The 27,233-nt window shown below is 38.9% G+C and overlaps 1 protein-coding gene and 1 non-coding gene across 4 annotated transcripts in view; one reads left to right on the top strand and one right to left on the bottom strand.

The window, feature by feature from the left end:
- The window catches only part of SOS1 (SOS Ras/Rac guanine nucleotide exchange factor 1), a 143,262-nt gene that overhangs the window by 101,422 nt on the left and 14,607 nt on the right, over positions 1-27,233 (bottom strand). The gene's annotated exons all lie outside the window — the stretch shown is intronic.
- On the top strand, positions 176-279 carry LOC129030912 (U6 spliceosomal RNA). The gene has a single exon (XR_008500810.1). It is a non-coding gene; the product is annotated as a U6 spliceosomal RNA (small nuclear RNA).

The following is a 27,233-nucleotide window of genomic DNA, read 5'->3' as shown; positions in this document are numbered from 1 at the left end:
CTTTCCCTTTTCCTCTACGTTTCTGGCAAAAAAACAAAAAAACTGGATCTATGTTAATGAAAGAATAAAGAGAAACAGAGAAAAACCCCAGAGGTATCTTACGGTAAATTTTACTTTAAATTTATTAGAGTACAGGTTGAAATCTAGCTAGGTCTGAGGCTCAAAAAAGAGCTTAGTGCTCGCTTCGGCAGCACATATACTGAAAACGAAACGATACAGAGATTAGGATGGCTCCTGCGCAAGGATGACACGTATATTTGTGAAGCGTTCCATTATTTTTATTTTAATTTTTTAAAAAAAGAGAGCTTAAGGCCGAAAACATGGATCTGGGATTCATCCAATCACCTACAGGTGTCAAAGTCAAAATAAAAATGTAGATGCAAATCTCTAAATTTAACGTTTTATTTGGGAAGAAAGAATTGTAATTTGGGGCATACACGTAGACTGGGTGGTCTTCAGTACGTCCAAACAACAAAGATATGGTTGGGGGTTTTATAAAGAAGAGGAAATGTTATATGTGGTCTTGATAGAAAGTTTATTGGTATTAGTAAGGCTTTGGAGAGCTGGCAAACTCCAGTTGGTGAGCAAAATTAGTCCCAGAGTTGTAGCAAGTTAACTCAGCAGATGTAGATAAAACTGGTTTTTGTTTATATAAATAGGCAGTTTTAGCTGCTGGACTTGCAGAGAATTACATTTCTAGAGCAATGTTACAGACCCTGAATGCTTTTTCCCCTTGGCCCCTCTACTGATTTAGTTGGGTATGACAAAAATGACCCAATTCGGATGATTAACTTTCACACAGGTAATAGAAATAGTACAAGTAGATAAAAATCTCCCAGTCCAAGGTGGACAGGAGCAATTTAAAGCAGAATGGAATCTTGGGAAACACCTACATCCAAGCAGCAAGCAGATGAAGATGAGGCAAAAGAACCAGGTAACGGTGGTTAGGGTATATTCTTAAGGAAGTCAGGAGAAGTAATATACAAAAACCAGTCTCCAGGAGCTTCAAATGTTGCAAAACGCAAACAGAATATTTTTAAAAGAACAATTAATGTAGCAATAGCACAGAATTAGTGGCCTTTGAGAGAAGAATATGAATAGAGTAGCTGGAGCAAAACCCAAATTATAAGCAGTTGAGGAGTAGATGGGAGGAGAAAGATGGGAAGAGGGATCCTGAATATAGACTGTTCTTAGAAAAAGTTATTCTCATACCTTACAAGTAGAAATGCTAACTGATAAGACTTTTTGAAAAGTAATCTGGCAACCGCTATCAAAATTAAAATATATCCTTTGCCCAGAAAATCCACTTTTGGGAATTTATCCTGTAAAAATAAAAGGATATACATACAAAGATTTTATTGCTTGGTGGCAAAAAACAAAAATAATATAAATGACCACCAGTAAGGGAATGGCTGGATACATTGTGGAATATGATTGTTATGGGCTGAATAGTGTCCCTCCAAAATTCATATGAAGTAATAAGCCCCAGCACCTCAGAATGTGAATGTATTTTGAGATAAAGTCTTTAAAGAGGTAATTAAGTTAAAATGAGGTCATTAGGGTAGGCCTGAATCCAATCCAAGACTGGTATCCTTAATAAGAGAAGAAAATTTGAACACAGAAGAAAGACCACGTGAAGAAACAGGGAGAAGACAGCCATCTATAAGCCAAGGAGAGAGGCCTCAGAAAAAAACAACCCACCAACATCTTCATCTTGGGCTTCTAGCCTCCAAAACTGTGAGAAAATTAATTTCTGTTGTTTAAGCCACTCAGTCTGTGGTACTTGTTATGGCACCTAGCCTCCAAAACTGTGAGAAAATTAATTTCTGTTGTTTAAGCCACTCAGTCTGTGGTACTTGTTATGGCACCCCTAGCAAACTAATACAACTATATATGTAGCCATTAAAAAGAACAAATTAGAGCTATTAAGTGAAGCATTCTTAAGTGAAAAAAGAAGGTATTCTTAAGTGAGAAAACTCATTAAAAAATTTAAAATACAGGAAATTCTCAAAAAAACCCCACATATACATATATACACGTGTATGTGTAATTATAAATTAAGTATATATTTATACACGAGCAGGACAGCATGGAGAAAAATATGGAAGAATATAACCTTTGTTGTCAACATGGGTTATAAATGGTCCTGGGCAAGGCAGGGATGTGAATAGAAGAGAAGAAAAAGGGGGAAAGAATGAATCATTCCTCCCCCAAAGCTCTACTAAAAATTATTCATATTTATGCACATTTATAACATTTATGTCTATGTGTATATAAAATAAAATATAAATTTAATTTAAAATTTTCATTGGTATGTGGTTTACGCCAGTGTATACATTAGCCATGGGAAAGACATATTTAAAGTCCTTTCCCACAGAAAATAACTATACACATCAAATTCCAAACATGTGTCAAGTGCTAAATTCGTATCATTTTTCATGTGTTTTGCTTTAAAAACAGTATGACCTTCCTAAACAACTTTTTAAAAATATTACTATGTGATAACAGAGTTCCCACCAATAAAGCAAGGAACTGACTCAAGAAAAGAGTCTCTGATGATTTTTTAGTTCCTCTTCAACTATGCTCTTTATCTTCCAAAAGTGGCATGTATCCCTTTATCAATGATGTCCTGACACAGATGGGGCGCTTTATCAAATTCCCAGTGTTTTCTCTGCTAGTGTTCCCATCTATCCTATCCTATTTTTATTTTTATTTATTTATTTTTTTTCAGACAGGGTCTTACTCTGTCACGAGGTTGGACTGCAATGGCATGTTCACAGCTCACTGCAGCCTTGACCTCTTGGGCCCAAGTGATTCTCCCACCTCAGCCTCCTGAGAAGCTGGGACTACAGGCATACACCACCATGCTCAGCTAATTTTTTCATTTTTTTGTAGAAATGGGTGTCTCACTATGTTGCTGAGGATGGTCTCAAACTCCTGGGCTCAAGCGATCCTCCTGCCTCGGCCTCCCAAAGTATTAGTATTCCAGGCACGGGCCACCATGCGCAGTTATCCTACCCTATTTTAAGTTTCAACCACATTCTAAGAGGTATATTTAAGCTGGAATGGCAATTCACAATACATGTGATGTGTGTCTACTGTCTATCATTGGCAGTCTTCCTTAAAATGCCAACAGATAGCAACTGTGATCCAAGTGTCTTTCTACTATCTTCACCAATTAATTTGCCCATAACCTCTAAGCAGTAGATTCTAGTTTCTAGTAAACCAAAGTCATAACAAGCAATGAAAAAAACTTTTCAAATTCAAAATTCTCCAAATAAATCAGGTTCCCTGATATATGACCACTTCACAGTAAAGTGATTTACTAGATGAACTAAACAGATTTCTTCACATTTATAGAAACTATCATTTCTAGACAATAAAACAGTCAATGTCATCTGTGAATTCCACCTACAAATTTTTATCAATTTTCAGACTTTCTGAGTAATGGAAAGGCTATATCCCAAATATGATACACGCACACATTCAACAGATTGTATAAGAGACACAGCCCCCACCCTCAAGGAGCTCAGAAGTACAACAGGGGAACTAGACATTAAACAAATAATTTATTTACACTTAAAAATAAACAAAAGTATAACTATGTAAGAGGCAGAGTAGTAAAAAGGTTAAGTGTGGGCTACATTGCCTACATTAAAATCTTTGTTCTTTCAATTACCAGAGTGTAACCCTGCACGAATTACTTACTCCTTCTGGTAATATTACATAACAATATATTGTCAATCTTTAATAAATGTTACCTGTAGCTATTATTGATGTTCTTGTTAAAGTACAGGATACCATGAGGCTACTAAATGGGTGCCTAAGTTAATCTAGTGGTTTGGAAAAGATTAAAGTTGAAAGCTGAAGGGTGAGCAGAATTTAGGTGAAAAGTATATTGGTGAAGTGAGAGGGATAACATTCTAGGCAAAGCAAGCAGACTATATACAAGTGAAGGGAAGAGTAAAGGAAATGAAATTAGAGTTAGGTAGGGCCCAGATCACTGGCCAGATACAGGATAAGGAATACTGTAAAGATGAGCAGATGTTTTCATAAGTGGGAGAGGGAACAAGAGATCAAGAGTTCTGGACTCCATTATGCTTGAGATCTTTCAGACATGCAGTTAGCAAATAGGCAGTTTAACATACTAGATATTGGTAAGCAAGCCTGGATTACATTTTTAATAATTTTATCATATAATGCCCTATCCTATCAAAATAAGAAGTGGTTAGATATTAAATCACTATAAAATAAAAATGCCCTTCCCCGACAATTCCATGTTGGTAAACAGGAAGGCTAGAGGAAAATTAGTGTAAAATAGGAACACTAGAAATGGCTTTTCCCCACATCTTTCTACTTTACTAAAACATGGCTAGATGTCCTAGGAAAGGAAGGGAGTCTGCTGACTCCTGGGCTCAACTGTGGCAAACACATTCTTCAAAAGGGAAATAGTCACAGTTGCATTGTTTTTTTTTTGAGATGGAGTCTCATTCTGTCACCCAGGCTGGAGTGCAGTGGCACGATCTTGGCTCACTGCAATCTCTGCCTCCCCGGTTTAAGCAATTCTCCTGCCTCAGCCTCCCAAGTAGCTGGGATTACAGATGCCCACCACCAAACCTGGCTAATTTTTGTATTTTTAGTAGAGACGGGGTTTCGCCATTTTGGCCAGGCTGGTCTTGAACTCCTGACCTCAGGTGATCCACCCACCTCAGCCTCCCAAAGTGCTGGGATTATAGGCATGATCCACTGCATCTGGTGACAGTTTTTGAAAATTACAGTATTATGCACAAATGGCTGGGTATAGAGGCCACTTCAATGCAAGGGAAGAAAAACAATGCCACAGAATCACAGATCTGCTTTAGATTTCCAGATAAATCAGTTTAATTAGTATTTATTAAGTATTCACACAGTAATACTTCATAAGAATACTTTCCTAGACAAAATAAAGTGTCTTAGTTTCGTAAATATTAACCACTGCCAACATGGCAAGAACAATGGAGCTGTCATATGATAACAGTCATGTTTACATAATAAAGTGGTCTTAAGTCTATGGTTCATGATTAACTTAGTAATTTTACATTTTTGTCACAAAACAATTAAACACAGAACATTTACAATGGCCTGAATAACACCTGCTCTTTTCTTGGAGACTGCTAAGAGGAGTTGTAATCAGATCTATCTTGGACATCTGACTTTATCTGTATGATCTTTGCCAACTCATTCAATCTCCAAAGTCTCAAGCGTCTCGCCTGAAAATGGCAATTATCACCACCAGAGGATAACATGATGATCAAATGAGATCACATATCAGAAAGTGCTTTATTTTATTTTATTTTTGAGACAGCGTCTCACTCTGTCACCTAGGTTGGAGTGCAGTGGTGCAATCTTGGTTCACTGCAACCTTTGCCTCCTCTCTCCTCCCACAATCAAGAGGTCCTCCCACCATGGCCTCTAGAGTACTAGGACTACAGGTGTATGCCACCACGCCCAGCTAATTTTTAAAATTTTTTTAGAGATGGGGCTTAGCCACATTGCCCAGGCTGGTCTTGAACTCCTGGGCTCAAGTGATCCTCCTGCCTCGGCTTCCCAAAGTGCTGAGATCACAGGCGTGGGCCACTGCACCCAGCCGAAAGTGCTTTAAAATGTGGTAGAATGCTAAATAATTATCATTATTCACATTACCACATGAAGTAATGTGTAAATATAAACAGCTGAATTAAACATAAAAATCTAGATGAAGATTATACTTTAATTCATCAATCTGATAAATTTCTCTTTAAAGATATACCAACAAAATCTAGTTTACCCCACTTTCCATTAGATAATCCCACATATCAGTGGTTCTTAAACCATGCATAACAATAAACTGAAAAGCTTTTTTCTTTTTTTTTAAATGCAGGATTCTGGGCCCGACCACTAGAAATTCTACTTTAGTATGCCTGGGATGGAGCCAAGGAAGTGACTTTTTTTTCAATTGTCGTAAAATATACACAACACAAAATTTACCATTTAACCATTTCTACATGCACAATTCAGTGACATTGTTGTGCAACCATCACCACTATCCATCTCCAGAACTTTTTCATCATCTTGGCCTGGAACTCTGCACCTGTTAAACAATAACTCCCCAATTTCTCCTCCCTGCAGGCTCTGGAAACTATCATTCTACTTTCCGTCTCTACGAATTGAACTATTCTAGGTATCTCAGAAGTGAAATCATATAGTATTTGTCCTTTTATTTTTGGCTTCTTTCACTTAGTAAAATGTTTTCAAGGTTCGCCCATGCTGCAGCATCAGAATTGCATTCCTTTCTAGGGCTGAATAGTATTCTATTATATGCATGTATATACTACATTTATCTATTCATCTGGTAACTGACATGTGGTTTGTTTCTACCTTTTGGCTATTGTGAAAAGTGCTGCCTATAAACACTGGTGTACAAATATCTGTTCAAATCCCTGCTTTCAATAGCTAGAAGTGGAACTACTAGATCATATAGTAATTCTATGTTTAGTTTTTTGATGAACTGCCATACTGTTTTTTACAGAAGCTATACCATTTTAGATTCCCACCAGCAATGCACAGTTTCCAATTTCTTTACATCCATGTGGTTGTCCTTTGGTTTTCATTTTTGTTTTTTTATTTTAAATAATAGCCACCCTAATTGGTATGAAGTGGTATCTCACTGTGGTTTTCATTTCCATTTCGCTAATGATGAGTGTGCCTTTACAAAACGAAAAAAAAACACCTCTCGTGATACTGACAGAGTGGCCAGTTAAGATATCATATTCTTCATAAAACACTGATCCAATATTAGGCAGCCCTCAAAATAGGGAAGAAACGAGCAAGAAAGTTGACTCATAAAGTAGTGTTCAAAAGTAGCCAACCTGGCCCGGCACAGTGGCCCATACCTGTAATCTCAGCACTTTGGCCATCCCTGGCCAACACGGGCAGATCACCTTGAGGTCCAGAGTTCGAGACTAGACTGGCCAACATGGTGAAATCCTATCTCTACTAAAAATACAAAAAATTAGCCAGGCATGGTGGCACACACCTGTAATCCCAGCTACTCGGGAGGCTGAAGCATGAGAATTGCTTGAGCCTGGGAGGTGGAGGTTGCAGTGAGCCATTGTGCCATGGCACTCCTAGGCAACAAGAACAAGACTCTGTCTCAAAAAAAAAAAAGAAAAGAAAAGAAAAGAAAAGAAGCCAACCTAAAAAAGCTCCCAATGACCAACGCTGCAACAATTTACACAACAAAATAAGTAGCAATAGTATTGGACTATAACCCAAAAAGTAAAATAAATGTCCTTGAGTCTCCTACTAGAGGGCAGTGACTGTCTCACTTATCTTTATATCCTAACACTTCCCATGTTCATGGCACTAGTATAGTCAATCAACTGATGTAAACTTGGCTTTCATTTATCCTCTTTTTCTGAGATCTGAGTCTCACTCTTTTTATTGAAATAATCTATTTACAAAACCTCTGGGCCAGGCACAGCGGCTCACACCTGTAATCCCAGTACTTTAGGAGGCTGAGGGAGGTGGATCATTTGAGGTTAGGAGTTCGAGACCAGCCTGGACAACATGGTGAAACCCCGTCTCTACTAAAAATACAAAAAAAAAAAAAAAAAAAATTAGCCAGGCGTGGTGGCACGTGCTTGTAATCCCAGCTGCTTGGGAGGCTGAGGCAGGAGAATCACTTAAGCCTGGGAGGCGGAGGTTGCGGTGAACTGAGATCACACCACTGCACTCCAGTCTGGGCAACAGAGTGAGACCCTGTCTCAAAAAAAAAAAAAAAACACTCTGCATAAACACTAAATGCAGACTACTAAACAGCAAATAATTCATCTTCAAATGGTAGCGCCTAGGGCTAGTTTAGTTCAACAAACTCTTATCAAGCACCTTTTAATATGCCAATCCAGGGAAATGTCTGATCCAACTTTTTCCTCTATGATCATTTTTCTTCTTTGTGGGGGCTGGGGGCTGGTTGACATAGTAACTGAGCTCTTACACACAGTATTTTTTGTTTATAAGCATCTTTAACAGGCCTGGTGTGGTGGCTCATGCCTGTAATCCCAGCACTTTGTGAGGCCGAGGTGGGTGGATCACCTGAGGTCAGGAATTCGAGACCGGCCTAGCCAACATGGCAAAACCCCATCTCTATTAAAAATACAAAAATTAGCCAGGCGTGGTGGCAGGCGCCTTTAATCCCAGCTACTAGAGGCTGAAGCAGGAGAATTGCTTGAACCTGGGAGGTGGAGGTTGCATTGAGCCCAGATCACGCCATTGCACTCCAGCCTGAGCGACAGAACAAGACTCTATCTCAAAACAAACAAACAAACAAAAACTTTAGTGCTTATCGCATCTTTTTAATGTATAGTTTATGTATATCAGTGCTTTTCAAACTTAAATCACTTAGAAATTTTGTTAAAAATACAGCTTCCAATTCAGTAGTTCTTGGGTAGAGCATTTTTTATTGTTGTTGTTTTGTTTGTTTCAGGAACAGAGTCTTACTCTGTCACCCAAGCTGGAGTGCAGTGGTGCGATTTTGGCTCACCGCAACCTCAACCTCCTGGGTTCAAGAGATTCTCCTGTTTCAGCCTCCTGAGTAAATGGGACTACAGGTGCATGCCACCACGCCTGGCTAATTTTTGTATTTTTAGTAGAGACGGGGTTTCACCATATTGGTCAAGCTGGTCTCAAACCCCTGACTTTAAGTGATCCACCCGCCTCGGCCTGCCAAAGTGCTGGGATTACAGGTATGAGCCACTGCGCCTGGCCGAGCATTTGGTATTTTTATCAGCCTCTCAGGTGGGAACAACACTGCTGGTCTGAGGAATGTCCTTTGTGCAGTAAGAGTGTACACATCTGTTTATTTGCTGGATTTTTACCTCCAGGGTAGTGAGCATGTCTAACCTTTGTACCCTAGTTGCTGGTACTTAAGTAGCTCAAGTACTACACTATGAATAAGTGAATGAAATTACATATGCAGCGTGTTCAACTTTTGATGTTTCACCTGTGAATCCAAATGAAAATTTCAACTTTACCATAGGTATAAATAATCATCTATAAGCCCCTTAACTCTTTTCCAATTCCTTTTTTCTACTGTTTTAGCTCAGGAAAGCCTCACCTCATTCATGAACAAAAAAATGAACTTAAATATAACGGGATCACTCCTATTGGCATATAAAAGCACTCGAAACAAGAAAAAAAAAGCTTTCCTTGTCCTCACGTCCCCCAGTGTTCACCACATTCTTTGCCTTTCGGAGGCAGATTCCTCAAAAGGATCTCCGCAGTCACCTTTTCTATACCAGCCCCCCAGGCTTCTCCACCCAGGGCTGTCATGGTCACCAGGGGATGCCATTCTATAATATGGCCAGGACTAAATCCCTGCCTGCATCTCATCTGACCTCTTGGCAGTATGACAGTTGACCACTTCCACTTTCTTGCCACCCCTTCTTCATTTAACTTCCAAGTCACCATTCTCTCCTAATGGTTTACTCCAATGGATACAACATAGCCCAATTATGATCATTTCTCACCACCTACACTACTAGTTCATACTGCCATCACCTTTTTTTTCTAAAACAGTCACTTTGCTTCATTATTACACCCACAAAAGTCTGTTTTTCTTCACAAATTGACCACAATTAAATTTTTAACTTAAGTTTATGTCACTCCTTCGCCTAAAATCCTCGAGTGTTCTACTATCACTAGTGCTAAAGCCCCACATGAAGTGGTCCCTGTCTCTGTCTCCAAACGTAACTTTTCTCACTCTTCTTCACATATGCTATACTCTAGTCATACTGGTTGCTTTTTTTCTTTTTTCTTTTTGGAGACAGGGTCTCACTCTTTCACCCAGGCTGGAGTGTAGTGGGAGGATCATGGCTCACTGCACATACTGCTTGTCTTGATGTTTCTTGCACACCCCAAGCTTGTCTTGCTTCAAGGTCTTACACTAACTACCCTCTTCTAGGGTGCTCCTCCACCAGATTTTTTGCATTATTGGCTGCTTCTGAACATTTTGGTCTCTTCTCAAATGTCACCTCCTCAGAGAGGCTGTCCTCGACCATTATTTTTAAGAGTACCCCCTGCTCTCCTGCCTCTCAGACCCTACTTATCACAACCTCCTTTATTTTCTTTCTTCTACTTACTGTTATCTAAAACTACAGTATTTCTTTGTCTATTTATTTGTCTGCTTTCTCATACTAGAGTGTAAGAGACTTTGTCTCATCACCCGCTCTCTCCTGGTATCTAGAACACTGCTTGGCATTTCTGTTGGTGGGTTGAATGAATAAATGAAATGATTAAAACCCAAAACACACTAAATAAATTTATAATTCAAGAAAAAGCAACTTGAAATTTTACAAAACTAAAAGAAATCTGAAAGTGAGATATGAAATAAAATATCTTCAAAGCAAGACAAATTTAAATCCACTTGAAAGCTCTAAATTAGTTGTAAAAAGTCTCTCCAAACTAGGCATTTGAGAAAAACTTCATAATACTTAAATTCCCAAATTAAAAGTTTAAAATGAAAATGACAATTTATTTCTAAATATCAAAGTGCTACAATGTTAACTTCAGAAATTTAATGAGGCAATATTACTTCTTTGGTAAACTGTGACTCTTCAAAAGCCACGTTAAGCATATACGAAGATCTCAAAAAAATCAGTTATTAATACTACAGAAATACTTTTTTAAATAAATGCATTTTTTAAACTAACATGATTTAACAAAAGGATTTCTAACCTTCCAATGATCTTGAAAGATAGGCACTATTTTCCCCTACACATATAATGAAGATATACAGGCCATTCTTCCGTATGTGAATAATTAAGACCTGGGTTAGAATCTTTCCTATTGCTATCATATTTTCCTGAAATGCATGATCATCTAGGTGGTTAGTTCTTAGTAAACTACAGTAGTAAACAACTTCTAGTGTTATTGCAATGAGGAGGCACATTTGTGTACTCTATAGCAAAGTACTGGCAATCCAAATGACTTGGTGCCACTTACACTTTCACTTCCACCAAGACATAACAGGGTCAGAGTCTGACATAAAGGTGTTGAGTGTTTCTGATTACAATTCCATTGCCAAGTATATAAGCAGTTCTGTTCAGAGATAATTTTCACATTCAACAAATATATTCTGGTAGGTCTTCACTAAATTAAGATTATTTAACAAAATATCTAATCTATTTGTTAAGAAATGAGAGGGAATCACAAGCACAAAAGCCCAGAGACAGGAGATTGTTTAGAAGAGCAAACAGCAAGGAGACCAGTGTGACTACAGCAGAGTCAGCAGAGCTGGAGATGAGATCAGAGAGATAGCAGGAGGCCAGATCACTTAACGACTTTGACTTTTAAGTGTGATGGAGTGGCAATTATGGAAAGCCAACTGGAAGGCCTTTCCAGTCTCTTTATAAGGACACATTGCTATTTTTACTGGAAGGAACAAAAAGTTCACTGCTATAGTTTCAGATTCCATGTTGCAATAAAGAAACTACCACTTGTGGGGTTTGACATTAAAGAAAAATACAGTATTGATAATATCTGAAAAAGCTGTTACATACCTTAACTCTTTTCAAATATTGAATGTAGGAGGCTGAGTTTTTCTTCATATATTTCAACCAAAACAGCAAATCACAAACCGGTTGAATGCAGAAACAGAAAATGAGAATCCAGATCGTACTATTAAGAGATTTGCAAAAAATACTAAACAATGCCACTCTTTGCTAATTTTTTTTTGTTGTTTTGGACAACAGTTTTCTCTTTTTCTTTTTTCTTTCTTGGAAAACAGTTACCTTAATATTAAAAATGTTACTGTTGTTAACATGTAATAGGTTCATTATTTTTAAATAAATCATAATTATTGAAATTTTTTCTTTTATTTAAAAATTGATGGGTATAATGCATACAAACAGTACTTTTGGGGAGCCTCGATAATTTTTTAAGAGTGTGAAGGGGGCCGGGTGCGGTAGCTCACACCTGCAATCCCAGCTCTTTGGGAGGCCAAGGCAGGTGGATCATGAGGTCAGGAGTTCAAGACCAGCCTGACCAAGATGGTGAAACCCCATCTCTACTAAATATACAAAAAATTAGCCAGGTGTGGTGGCGAGAGCCTGTAATCCCAGCTACTCAGGAGGCTGAGGCAGAAAACTGCTGGAACCCGGGAGGCCAGGAGGCGCAGGCTGCAGTGAGCCAAGATAGTACCACTGCACTCCAGCCTGGACAACAGAGCGAGGCTCCACCTCAAAAAAAAAAAATAAATAAATAAATAAATGAATAATAAAAAAAATAAAGACTGTGAGGGGGTTCTGAGACCAAAAAACTCGAGAACTACTATCTACCAATCTAAGATAACCCTGGAATAACATTCCCAATTACCAGTAACAATTTCTAAGGACTCTGTTTGGTTAACTATGAAAAACCTATTTACAAATAACTTAGCCACATACAGCCTCTTTATAAGGATACACTGCTACTTTTCCCTATTCCCCTACCAAAACCACGAGCCATAAACCTGTTAGTCCAGTGGTTTTCAAAACTTTTAGATGGAGAGAAGCTCCCAAGAGAAATCTTCACTGAGCCACAATATATAATACAAATAAAAGTAGGGCCAACCAGGTTAAAATGTGGGTGGTGTCCTCAGTCTCCAGTTCATCCTTCCTCTCAGCTACCATAACAGCCACGTAAGGCACTTCATACAGTTAGACTGAATGAAGTTTAAAAACCTCTGTTATAAACCAGCTGTTCAAATTTGCTGCTTGCAAAAGTTTCAGAAGATTCTGGCATTGTTTCACAATGATCATTTTCAACTCCACCCTCCAGTAGACACCAGATGTATGGTGTTTGCATCTACACAGAGAACCATAAAACTGTTTAAATCTCAGAGAATTCTCAGAATCCTGAGAATATCTAGAGATTCCAGTTTGAGAAACTACTTGAGGACTGGTAGATGGGTACAGGTCAACCTGAAAAGGCTTCCTGTAGGACGACATACTATGATTAAGCTAGGGGAAAAGTCTTAGCTCAGAGATGACAGATTCAGTTAGGAAAAGCTAAGGTAAGGCATATTTCCTAGGTTATCAAGAGAACTAACAGCCAGGCAGAATGTGGCTCATAAGTACCAGAGTTCTGCAGGCTACATTCAAAAGTTTGTGTTTGAGACACTGAAATAAGTCCTCATTCTCCTGAATCTGGGGCAGAAGTGCATTTCCTACTCTAATGAGTTCTCTATTCTAGTCAAAATTAAAATGATGAAAACACACCAAGCCTTAATAGGAATACTTGCTTCTGAGATAAAAATTATTTCAGTTCCACATATTCTGAAATTTATATAGGATAGAGCTGTGTGCAAAGAGGACAGAGAGGAATCATTAGAGTTTTAACAATGAAGCAGGAAAATTATTTTAGCAACATTACAGAATGGTTGAGATAGATTGTTGGGTGTGTAGAAGTCAAGGTATGTGCTGACCAAAGGCAATTAGGAAATAATTTGACAAGTCAGTCAACGGTGCTTTCAATCTCTTTTTAGTGTTTAATAGCATTTTCTATGCATTTTACAGTTGATACCTGAGAAGCCAGATGTTTATGTGGAGCTATTTGGCTACCCAAATTCCTCCTATAAAAGAAACAACGCAGATCATCTAATTTAGAAAAACAAACCTTGATTGACTACTAAGGTGAAGGGCTAAGGAAAAAAAGATTTTAATAATTCAGTAAGTATTAAAATGAACATCTACAAGCTATAACCTAGAGACGGGAAAGCAAGACTTTCTCCTTAGGCAGACTTGGGTAGAGATAAAATTTTTAAAAGAAGGAAGAGGACAGCCTTATATTTTTACTATTACATATCCCTTCCTCATCATTCCCTCTAAACTTTCTAATAGGTTTAAGACATCTCTAAGAAACAACCTGTTCATTCTACTCAATTTTACATAAGTTTATTGATGGAAATCTGTGCCACATCTCACTAGCACATACTCTTCAACTATCTTCTTTCTCATATGTTTTAAGAGCAGAATAAAAGAGATGCCTATAAGACATACCTTTTAAAAATTATTTATCAGGCTAAATTCATGTATTACTTTGGTGTAAAATAATCAAATAGCATTTAGCACAGAATCAAGTCATTTCAAATATCTTAAGCTTATTTATTACCTAATAAAAATGTTACTAAAGGTATCTGTATTTGAAAGTCACTAAAAATATCTTGGCTGGCCGGGCGCGGTGGTTCACGCCTGTAATCCCAGCACTTTGGGAGGCCAAGGCGGGCGGATCACGAGGTCAGGAGATCGAGACCATCGTGGCTAACAAGGGGAAACCCCGTCTCTACTAAAAATACAAAAAAATTAGCCAGGCGTGGTGGCAGGCGCCTGTAGTCCCAGCTACTCGGGAGGCTGAGACAGGAGAATGGCGTAAACCCAGGAGGTGGAGCTTGCAGTGAGCTGAGATCGCGCCACTGCACTACAGCCTGGGCAACAGAGCGAGACTCCATCTCAAAAAAAAAAAAAAAAAAAATCTTGGCTGAAATACATATTTACTTTTCTTCAAGCAATATAAAGAATTGCCAGAAATAAACTCCCTAAGAGCTACCTATACCTACCAATAATTAGCTACACAATCTTGGATTAAGAGATTTAACCAATCTCTATGAGGGATGGGGAAAATTGGATGATCTATAAAATCTCTTTAAGCTGTAACATTCTTTACTATTTTCTTAAACTCAAGGAAATTCATGAGGATCTGACAGGAGACAAGCCTACGGAAAAAAGTAGACTTTATGTATGGCAAGAGTTTTAAAAGAAACCCAACAATTTAGGCACTAACCATGACTATATAACACTTTATATATACAAATATATGCAAATTGAAGAGATGCAAATATGAGCTATAAATTAAAATTTTGTCATTTTTATCAGGTAGAAATTCCTACATATCAGCATATCGCTAATTCTTTATGACAGTTATAGGGACCATTAAGGAAGTGGTCCATGAACCAAAGCATCAACATGTTCTGTTAAAAATGTAAATTCCTGGATGCCCCACTCAAGACTTTCTGATTCAGAAACTCTGGGAATGCAGGCTAGCAAAGAATGTTTTAACAAGCTGTCCAAGTGATTCTGATGCTTGATAAAGTTTGGCAACCACTGATCTAAAGCACAAGACCTCTTTTTTTTCTTTTTTTTTTAATTGAGATGGGGTCTCGCTCTGTCACCCAGGCTGGAGTACAGCAGCGCCATCTCAGCTCATTGTAACCTCCGCCTCCCAGGCTTTGGCTCAAGTGATTCTCCCATCCCAGCCTCCCCCGTAGCTGGGATTACAGGCATGCACCATCATGCCCAGCTAATTTTTTGCATTTTTGGTAGGGATGGAGTTTCACCATGTTGCCCAGGCATGTCTTGAACTCCTGAGCTCAAGCAATCCACGTGCCTTGGCCTCCCAAAGTGCTGGGATTACAGGTGTGAGCCGCTTTGCCCAGTGAAGTTAATTCTTAACCCTTGATTAAAACAGTTTAAGTGCTGAACATTATCATTTCTTGGAAATTAAATGTCTATATAAGCTTTAAATTAACTATTTTTTAATTTACATATTTTTATTAGGAAATGTTTATATCAGTACAGCAAAACTAAATTTTAGAGACACTGGGCATCATTAGTTTAGATATCATTAGTTTATTACAAAAGAAAGACATGAAAATTATTTTACATGGTAGAAGATTTCAGAATTACAGAATGGGCAGCTTCATGTTGATGCCATTTCAATATGATTTATTTCAGTTTATATAGTTTGCAAGAATGTTACCATCTTAATGAGAAGTAATCCTTGTTGTCTAGAAGTACTTTGGTGCCTACATATTCTGGGAGAACTTTATCTCCAACTTACATGTTAACTGGTTAACTCTCCACCCTTTACTTTAGCGTCTGATCCAACATCTACTGTTGCTTACAATACTTTTCCTTGAGATTTTTCTGGAAGCATGTCTCCTTTGGTTACAGTTTCAGGCACATTCCTTTCATCAATACACGGTCATACAGTGGAAGAAACCTTCTAAAAGCGTGTGCTGACAAAACTCCCACTGCTGCAGCTTGTACTCTGCTCTCCTAAATTAACTATTTGTTATTAATCACAATACTATAAGAAGACTTCACTTCACATAATGGGAAAAAATACTTGCAATTCATATATTTGATAAGGAACTTACATTCAGAATATATAAAAAATTTGGCCGGGTGCGGTGGCTCACACCTGTAATCCCAGCACTTTGGGAGGCCGAGGCAGGCAGATCACGAGGTTAGGAGATCAAGACCATCCTGTCTAACACAGTGAAACCCCATTTCTACTAAAAATACAAAAAATTACCCGGGTGTGGTGGCAGGCGCCTGTGGTCCCAGCTACTCAGGAGGCTGAGGCAGGAGAATTGCTTGAACCTGGGAGGTGGAGGTTGCAGTGAGCCAAGATTGTGCCACTGCGCTCCAGCCAGGGCAACAAAGCGAGACTCCATCTCAAAAAAAAAATATTCTTACAACTCAACAGTAAAAAGACAACCCAATTTTAAAATGGGCAAAGGATCTGAACAGATATTTCTTTAAACAAGATCTACAAACGTTCAATACGCACATGAAAAAATGTTCATCATTAATTATTAGGGTAATACAAATGAAAACCACAATGAGATATCACCTCATATCCACTAAGATGGCTAGAATAAAAAAGACAAGTGTTGGTGAAAATATAGAGAAACTGAAACCCTTCCACACTGCTAGTGGGAATGAAAATATGCAGCTATTCTTAATAGCCAATAGGTAGAAACAACCCAAACGTTCATCTATTGATGAATGCATAAGCAAAATGTAGTATACGTCAATGCAACACAATACTATGTAGTCATAGAACAAAATGAAGTACTGATACATGCTAAAATATGGATGAACCTTGAAAACATTTTGCTAAGTGAAAAATGGCAGTCATGAAAGACTACGTATTATGAGTCCATTTATATGAAATGCCCAGAACAGACAAATCCATAAAGATAAAAAATAGATTAATGGTTACCTGGGGCTGGAGGTTTGGAGGATGATAGCTAAACAGTATGGAGTTCTGTTTGAGGTGATGAAAATGATTTATAATTGATTGTCCAATGGTTGCACAGCTCTGTAAATATACTAAAAACTACTGAATTGTATAGGTTAATACTAGTTCCTTGATATTTTTTTGGATGGCATACCAAAAGCCCAGGCAACAAAAGCAAAAATAAACAACTTGGACTACATCAAACTAAAAAGCTTCTGCACAGCAAAGGAAACAATCAACACAATGAAAAGGCAATCTACAGACTGGGAGATAATGTTTACAAACCGTATATCTTTTTTTATTGTTTTGGAGACAGAGTCTCACTCTGTTGCCTAGGCTGGAGTGAAGTGGCATGATCTCGGCTCACTGCAACCTCCGCCTCCCTGGTTCAAGTGATGCTCCTGCCTCAGCCTCTGGAGTAGCTGGGATTACAGGCCCTGCTAATTTTTAGTAGAGACGGGGTTTCCCCATTTTGGCCAGTCTGGTCTCAAACTCCTGACCTCAAGTGATCCATCTGCCTCGCCCTCCCAAAGTTCTGGGATTACAGGCATGAGCCACTGTGCCCGGCCACGACTGTTTTTTTCTGAAGAAGACATACTAATGACCAACAGGTATATGAAAAGATACTCAACATCATTAATCATCAGAGAAATGCAAATCAAAACCACAATGAGATATCATCTCACACCTGTTAGAAAGACTCTTCTGGTAAGAGATAACAAGTGTTGGTGAGGGTGTGAAGAAAAGGAAACCCTTGTAGAATGTGGATGGGAATATAAATTGGCACAGCCGTTATGGAAAACAGTAATGGAGGTTCCTCAAAAACTTAAAAATAGAATTACCATATGACCTAGCTGGGTATGTACTCAAAGGAAATGAAATCAGCACCTGGTAGAGATATCTGTGCTCCTGTGTTCATTGCAGTATTAGTCACAATAGCCAAGTTATGGAAACAATGTGTCAACTGACAGATGAATGAAAAAAGAAATTGTGATACAGATACACACAATGGAATATCATTCAGCCTTAAAAAATGAGATACTGCCATTTGCAACTACATGGATAAACCCAGAGAACATTACACTCAGTAAAATAAGCCAGACACTGAAAGAAAATACTGATGACATCGCTTATATATGGAAATCTGCAAAAAGTCTAACATAGAAACAAAAGAGCAGGCCAGGCATGGTGACTCATACCTGTGATCCAAGCAGTTTGGGAGGCCAAGGCAGGAGGATTCCTTGAGACCAGGAGTTCAAGACCAGCCTAGGCAACACAGTGAGACCCTGTCTCTACAAAAAATTTAAAGAAAAATAGCTGGGTGTGGTGGTACACACCTTTAGTCCTAGCTACTTGAGAGGCTGAGGAGGGAGGATCACTTAAGCCCAGGAGGGGGAGGTTGCAGTGAGCCGAGATTGCACCACTGCACTCCAGCTTGGGCAACAGAGTGATACCTTGTCTCAAAAAAATAATAAAATACAGCAAGGAAACATGGAGAAAAACAAAAAAAAAACGTGTTTAACTCTCTTTTAGTCCATTTGCATTGCTATAAAGAAATACCTGAGGCTGGGTAATTTATAAAGTAAAGAGCTTTACTTGGCTAACATTTCTGTAGGCTGTACAAGAAGCGTGCCGCTAGCATCTGCTTCTGGTAAGGACCTCAGGAGGTTTCCAATCATGGCAGAGCCAAAGGGGGAGCAAATGTGTCACATGGCAAGAGAGAGGGGAAGTGTGTCACGCTCTTCTGAACAACCAATTCTCACATGAACTAATAGAGCAGGAATTCACACATTACCTCTGGGACAAGGATGGCACCAACCCATTCATGAGGGACCTGCCCCATGACCCCAAACACTTCCCACCAGGCCCCCACTGTCTAACACTGAGATGCGAGACTGGAGGTGGACAAATTTCAACATGAAATTTGGAGGGGTCAAATATCCAAACTGTATCAAACTGCAAAAGTAGTTTCATTATTATGCCTAGATCAACTGTTGAACAACTAGATGATACAGAAATAAACTTTATGTATAGCATTATATGTATCCTGACAGCATTCTAGGCACCTATCCTAACTATACCTGGTTTGAATTATATTTATTTAGAAACTATCAAAATTTTGTTCCAAATGTTGAAATTTCTGACAAAGCAACATTTATATTAGGAATATAAGGAAATGTTTAAAATATACTTAAAAAAAAAAACAGAAAACAAACTAGCAATGTCTCCTTCATAAAATGCTTGACAAACTTCAGAATAATTTTTTGCTTTTAATTACCAGCAGTATATAGGGAAAAAGGGTTTTCAAAGTTGAGGACTTCCCAAATGTACTCCAGGTAACACCAGGTGAAGGTGAGGGAACAGCTTAATGCTACTCACTGCTTGTGCAAAACAAAAAATCATTTTTTGTGACCTGCCTATGTATTGAGTTTCATTTTGATTCTTTTTTTAATTAAAAAGTACTACTTTAGGCCAGGCGCAGTGGCTCATGCCTGTAATCCCAGCACTTTGGGAAGCTGAGGCAGGCGGATCACTAGGTCAGGAGTTCGAGACCAGCCAGACCAACATGGAGAAACCCCATCTCTACTAAAAATGCAAAAATTAGCCAGGCGTGGTGGCAGGCGCCTGTAATCCCAGCTACTCGGGAGGCTGAGGCAGGAGAATCGCTTGAACCTGGGAGGCGGAGGATGCAGTGAGCTGAAATCATGCCATTGCATTCCAGCCCGGGCAACAGTGCGAGACTCTGTCTCAAAAAAAAAAAAAAAAAAAGTGCCACTTTGGCCCGGTGTGGTAGCTCATACCTGTAAACCCAGCACTTTGGGAGGCTAAGGCAGGAGGATTGCTTGAGCCTACGAGTTCAAGACCAGTCTGGGCAACATAATGAGAGTTCATCTTTACCAAAGGGGAAAAAAATTAGGTGGGTGTGGTGGTACACACTTGTAGTCCTAGCTACTCAGCTAGACTAGGTTGAGGTGGGAGGATCACTAAAACCTAGGAGGCCAAGGCTGTAGAGAGTTGTGATCATACTACTGCACTCCAGCCTGGGCAACAGAGCAAGACTCTGTCTCAAAAAAAAAAAAAAAAAAAAAAAAAAAAATTCCGCTTTATTTTAAAAGGGTTATTGAGGGGAAACAACAAGGATTTTGAAGTCCAAAAGATCAGGTTATATAGATTCTGGAAAAGAAAGACTGGTGCGGCCAGGCACGGTAGCTCACACCCGTAATCCCAGCACTTTGGGAGGCTGAGGCTGGTGGATCACTTGAGCTCAGGAGTTCAAGACCAGCCTGGCCAACAGGGCAAAACCCTGTCTTACCAAAAATACAAAAATTAGCCAGTGTGGTGTGTGGTGTGGTGGCATGCACCTGTAGTCCCAACTACTCAGGAGGCTGAGATGGGAAGATTTCTGGAGCCCAGGAAGTTGAGGCTACAGTTAGCTGTGATTGCATCACTGCACTCCAGTCTGGGTGACAGGGAGAGACCCTGTCTCAAAAAAATAAATAACTTTAAAAAAAAATTTAAGTAGTTGTGTTTCTATGCATCTGCAATGAATAATCTGAAAAAGAAATTAGGAATGCAATTCCATTTAACATTGAAAAGAACAATAACATCTAAAAGAGTACCTAGAAAGAGATTTAACCAAGGAGGTGAGTTTTACCCTGAAAACTATAATACACTGCTGCGGAAAATTTAAAATAACCAAAATAAATTAAAAGCCATTCTGAGTTATTGAGCAGGAAGACTTAATATTGTTGACATCAATACTACCTAGAGCAATGTACAGATTCGATGCAATCTCTATGAAAATTCCAAAATCTTTTCTTGCAGAAACGGAAATGCTGACCCTCAAATTCACAGAGCTGCAAGGGACACTGAAAAACCAAAACAATCAAGAAAAAAAAAAAGTTGGAACACTCACAGTTTCTGACTTCAGAACTTACTACAATGCTACAGTAATCAAAATAATATGGTACTGAAAAAGCATAGACATATAGACCAACAGCATAAAACTGAGCGTACCAAAATAAACTGATACATCTATGACCAACTGATTTGTGCCAAGTCCATTCAATGGAGAAATAAGAGCCTGCTCAACAAATGGTGCTGGGACAACTGGATTTCCACATGCAAAAGAATGACATTGGACTCCTAACTCATACCAAATACAAAAATTAACTGAAAATATATCAATGACCTAAATATAAGAGCTAAAACCATAAACCTCTTAGAAGAAAACATAGGGGCAAATCCTCATGACCTTGGATTTGGCAATGAATTCTTAAGATCTGACACAAAAAGCACAAGACAATGAAAGAAAAAATAGATAAATCTGACTTCATCAAAATTAAAAACTTTCATTCATCAGAGGACATTATCAAGAAACTAAAAAGATAAACTTTTGATTGGGTTTAAATGAGAGAAAATATTTGCAAATCATATATTGGATAAAGGTCTAATATCAAGAATATATAATAAGGATCTCCTAAAACCCAACATCAAAAACACAAACAACCAAATTAAAAAATGGGCAATGGTCCAGGCGTGGTGGCTCACGCCTGTAATCCCAGCACTTTGGAAAGCCGAGGGTGGGGGTGGATCACCTGAGGTCAGGAGTTCTAGACCAGCCTGGCCAACATGGTGAAACCCCATCTCTATTAAAAATCTAAAAATTAGCCGGACATGGTGGCAGGTGCCTGTAATCCCAGGTACTCCGCAGGGCCGAGGCAGGAGAATTGCTTGAACCCAGGAGGCAGAGGTTGCAGTGAGCCGAGATCACACCATCACACTCCAGCCTGGGGGACAAGAGCAAGACTTCATCTCAAATAAATAAATAAATAATTAAAAAGGGGGCAATGAATTTGAATAGACATTTCTCTAAAGAAGACATACAAATGGCCAATAAGCACGTGAAAAGATGCTTAATATCATTACTGATTAGAGAAATACAAACCAAAAGGACACCAACTAAGATGGGATAAAAAAAAGAAAGAAAATAGCAAGTGTGGGCAAGAGGTAGAGAAATTGACATGTGTACATTGCTGGTAGGAATGTAAAATATTGCAGCCTCTGTGAAAAACAATATGGCAGTTCCTGAAGAAGCTAACCACAGCGAATTACAAAACAACCCAGCAATTCCATTCCAAGGAACATACCCAGATGAATTGCAAATAGGGACTTAAAACAATAATTGTATGCCAATGTTCACTGCAGTATCCAGTTTAGCCAAAAGGTGCAAAATGTCCACCTGAATAGAGTATTACTGAGCATTAAAAAGGAATGAAATTCTGGTACATACTGCAACACAGATGAACCTTGAAAATATTATACTAAATGAAAGTAGTCAGACACAAAAATACAAATATTTTATTATTCCACTTACATGAAATATCTAGAATAGGTAAATTGGTAGAGACAGAAAGTAGATTAGAAGTTACTAGGGATCGGGAGAGAATAGATGGTAGTAATGGTTGCACAACATTGTGAATGTAATTAATGGCATTCAATTGTACATTTCAAGTGGTTAAAATGGCAAATTTAATGTTGTATAAATATATTTTACCACAATAAAAAAAATCAAAGAAAAAGTTATTAAATGTTCTATAGAAATCAGCCCTAGCAAAGCTCTTAAACAAAACATCTGTGAATTAATTATCAGTAAGTGCATTCCATTACAAATTACTGAGCCACACATAGAAAATAATTGTTTCAGGCATTAAAAAAGAACAACTGAAATTTAAGTTAGCTTACTACAAAAAGTTTGTATCAATTAAAAACAACTTATGTTCTATCAAGACTTGTTTTTTCTTTATTTTTTTTTTAAATCCTGAACTATTTTTTTTTTTTTAAATAGAGATGGGGTCTCACCATGTTGCCCAGGCTGTCTCAAACTCCTGGCCTCAAGCTGCTACAGCATCCTAAAGTGTGGGGATTACAGCCGTGAGGCACCAAGGCTGGCTGCCAAACTACTTTCTATATACTAGGATTGATCATATTTACAGTTGGGCTGCTTAACTCATATGGACAGATTACAGATTTTTTAAAATCACCACATATAAGTTTCATAAAAACAACAATTATGTTTTATTTTTAAATTTTATATCCATGCTTGCCATACAAATAGTGCTCAACTAATTTGGTAAATAAAATCAAACGAGTGGCCAGGCCTGCTGGCTCACAACTGTAATCCTAGCACTTTGGGAGGCCGAGGCGGGTAGATCACCTGAAAGCAGGAGTTTGAGACCTGCCTGGCCAACATGCGAAACCCCGTCTCTACTAAAAATACAAAAAAAAATAGCTGGGCATGGTGGCAGGCACCTGTAATTCCAGCTACTCCGGAGGCTGAGGTAGGAGAGTCGCTATAACTCTGGGGGCAGACGTTGCAGTGAGCCGAGATTGCACCATCGCACTTCAGCCTGGGCGACAGGGTGAGACTCTGTCTCAAAAAAAAAAAAAAAAAAATCAAACCAGTAAAAATCAGTCCAGGTGTGATGGCTCACACCCGTAATCCTAGCAATTTGGGAGGCCCAGGCGGGTGAATCTCCTGAGCTCAAGAGTTTGAGACCAGCCTGGGCAACATGGTGAAACCCTGTCTCTAACAAAAAATACAAAAAAATTAGCCACGCATGGTGGTACGTGCCTGTGGTCCCAGCTACTTCGGAGGGTGACGTGGGAGGTTCACTGGAGCCTAGGAGGTGGAGGCTGCAGTGAGCTGAGACTGTGCTACTGTACACACACACACATACACACACACAAATCAGCATGAAGCATTAAAGTAGCATTAAAGACTCCTCAAGTAATCTTCCTGTTACAGTTTAAAAAAAAAAAAACTTTCTTAAATAACATCTGAGTAATTCAGGGTCCATAAAACCAAATCTTTAAACTACTTATTTTCCCATGTATATCTCCACTCCCAACTCCAATAGTAAGTTACCAGAATTTGACATTCTGAGGAATTTCATTCACTGGTTTGCGCCTGTCTGCCTGTGAGGTAGCCCAGACTAGCAATGAAAACCAACAAGGAGTCATCTTTGTGGCCACATGGTTGGACTATTGAGGAACTTACTGCTGGTTTGCCTCAAGTACTCCTGGTTCACTAGTTCACAGAGTAATAATTTGAGGTGTTACTTGAATTGTTTTCTTTTGTCTTACTGTTCTGTTTGTGGTTTTGCATATTAAGTATTTAATTACATAAACATTGAATATGAATGCAAAGTTTATATGATTAGCTACTGAAGTAAATTGTGTACCATTAATTTCAATGAAAATTAATTTTTGACTTTTAAGAATTCACCTTAAGGCATCCTTTTTTTTTTTTCTTTTAAGTACAGGGTTTTTTTGGGAACAAATTACCCACCTGAAATGGGGAAAAACTGTAATTTATCCTGAATTAGGCACTTCATAGCCAGAGATGACCCTAATTGATCATGAGAATGAGCCTCTCAGATCTCTGACTACAGGAAGGATAATAGACTGAGTGCTGCAGCAGCTGCACTCAAATCCATCACTGTTTGTGTGGAGGCCAGTTTCTCACTAGCTCCTCCCAGTCACTGACTGAGCATGGCAGGCCTATTCCTGGGAGACGCATCATTCTTGCAATAGGCACCTTTCACTCAAAGACTTCCTGAGGCCTTGCAAACTTTCCTTAGCATTGCACTACAGTCTAAGACACTTTCAAAGTTCCTTCCTTCCTTACCTCTCTTTTAACTTGGAGTCAGACTTTCATCAGTCTGACAACTCTCCCTGTCTCCTTCCTTTTCCCCCCTCACAAGCATTTCACCTAACAAATTTCTTATGTGCTTAATCCCATCTTGGCATCTGCTTCTAAGAGGTCCTGGACTAATACAATGACAAAGGCTCCCCTTGAAGCATCACACTAAAAAAAAAAAAAAAAACCTAGCCGTTTTACATTAACTATTTCTAAAATATAGTATTTGCTTCCCTATTTGCTAAAACAAAATATACCAAACATGACTATTCCAAAATTAAGGTGTAGGTACTAAGAATATGAAGAGATTCACTCTACTTAGGGGATGGAGTTACAGTAGAAAAGCTTTGTGGAGGAGGTGGTGTTTGAAATGTACTTTAGAGCCATCCTCAAAGCCTTGAGGCTATACCTGCCTGTGATTATCAAGGACAGTCCATCAAACAGGCCTTCCACGGTTGGATATCTGCCAAAGAGTAAATCCCTCCTATCACAATTCTCTCACAGCCCTCTAATCTCTAGAATACTGATGGTGCCTTAGTTTCCCTCCAAACGTGATCCTCTCCCAATATTCCCCCTTTCATCACCATCCCCACTTAGACACCTCAGTCAGAAACCTGGGAATCCTCTCACTGCCCTGCTCAATTCAATCACCAATCTACCTCTAAATCTCTCTAATTAATTTGTCCACTTTTCTCTATCCCCACAGCTATTGCTCTAATCAAAGCCACCTATCATCCCTTCCATGAACTACTGCAAAATCTCCTCAACTGGCTTTCCTGCCTATAGTTCAGTTCCCATTTAATCCATGCTCCATACAGTCTACAGCAGTCTTTCAAAATTCATGTGTGTCAGCCCCCTGCTTAAAACCCTGGAGTTGCTCCCCACTGCTGACAAGACAAAATTCAATAATTTGATTCACACGATCTGGCCCCCACTCCAGACTTCAGCTACTCAGAACTCCAAAAATGCTGAGTTCCTCTTGGCCTCCAAGCTACCACAAATTCTTGGAATTTATTTCCTCCTAATCCTTAACTGGCTAACTCTCACTTCCATTCACTCATTCATTCATTCATTCATCCATTTATGGTCCCACTTCCATTTAAAAAGTCACTTCTGGCCAGGCACAGTGGCTCACTCCTGTAATCCCAGTGCTTTGGGAGGCCAAGGCAGGAGGATCACTTGAGGCCAGGAGTGTGAAACCAGTCTGAGTAACATAGTGAGACCCTGTCTCTACAAACAATTTTTTAAAAAATTAACCAGGAGTGGTGGTACACACCTGCAGTCCTAGCTACCTGGGAGGCTGAGATGCAAAAATCGCTTGAGCCTAGGAGTTCAAGGTTACAGTGAGCTATGATTACGCCACTGCACCCCAGCCTCGGTGACAGAGTAAGATCTGGTGTCTTTTAAAAAAAAAATTATATGGGCTGGGTGCAGTAGCTCACATATGTAATCCCAGCACACTGGGAGGCTGAGGCTGGTGAACTGCTTGAGCTCAGGAGTTCAAGACCAGCCTAGGCAACATGGTGAAACCCTGTCTCTACCAAAAATACAAAAATTAGCTGGGTGTGGTGGCACGTGTCTGTTGTCCTACCTACTCAGAAGGCTAAGGTGGGAGGATTGCTGGACCCCAAGAAGTTGGGGCTGCAGTAAGCCATGATCGCACTACTGCACTCCAGCCTGGGTGACAGAGTGGGAACTCGTCTCAAAAAAATAAAATAATAAAATGAAATAAAATAAATTATACATCACTTCCATCACTTCCATCATAAGCATACAAGGACAGTCTCCTAGCTTCTCATTGCCACCTAAAGACCATTAATCCTCAGACAGTTCCTTTATGGTCTGCGCTATCTTTTCATTAACCAGCGTCTTTTAAAATTCTACCTTTTTTAATGCAAGAGAACCCTTTTTTTCCAAATGAAATCCTAGGCAAAGCCCCAATATGTAAAAGGGCTGAGCTCCTCAGCTTAAAGTAGGGGATTTCAAAGCCCTGTCCATTCAGCCTCCCTCTCTCCTGAGATACTTCTTCCTTAAAAATCTAAGGTTCAGGACAATTAGAGCACCATCGTACTGCATTATACTTCCTACTCAAAAAAGGCAACACACTGGAATATAAAGAGTTGTCTTTGAAGCTATTCTGACTTAGGTTCAAATCCTGATTCTACTCCTTACTAGTCATAAGATCTTGTGCAGTTTGTCCTCATAAAATCCATTTCCTCAGCTGTACAACTGGGACATTACCACCTTCAAAAGTCAATGGGTAGAACAGAGATAAGCATGTAAACAATATTGCCTAGGATAATGGCACATAGCAGGAACTCAATAAAATACTATCTGCCATGGTTTATTATCACAGGAATGAAAGATTAACATTCAAAAAGATCTAGAAATACTAAAACATAGTTTTTAAAAGAACAAAATTGGAGTATTACACTACCTAACGTCAAAACTT

The sequence above is a fragment of the Pongo pygmaeus genome, chromosome 12 (genome assembly GCF_028885625.2).
Source record: "Pongo pygmaeus isolate AG05252 chromosome 12, NHGRI_mPonPyg2-v2.0_pri, whole genome shotgun sequence".
Taxonomy (NCBI): Eukaryota; Metazoa; Chordata; class Mammalia; order Primates; family Hominidae; genus Pongo; species Pongo pygmaeus.
The sequence above is the reverse complement of the archived record's forward strand: the minus strand, read 5'-3'. Positions and strand labels throughout refer to the sequence as shown.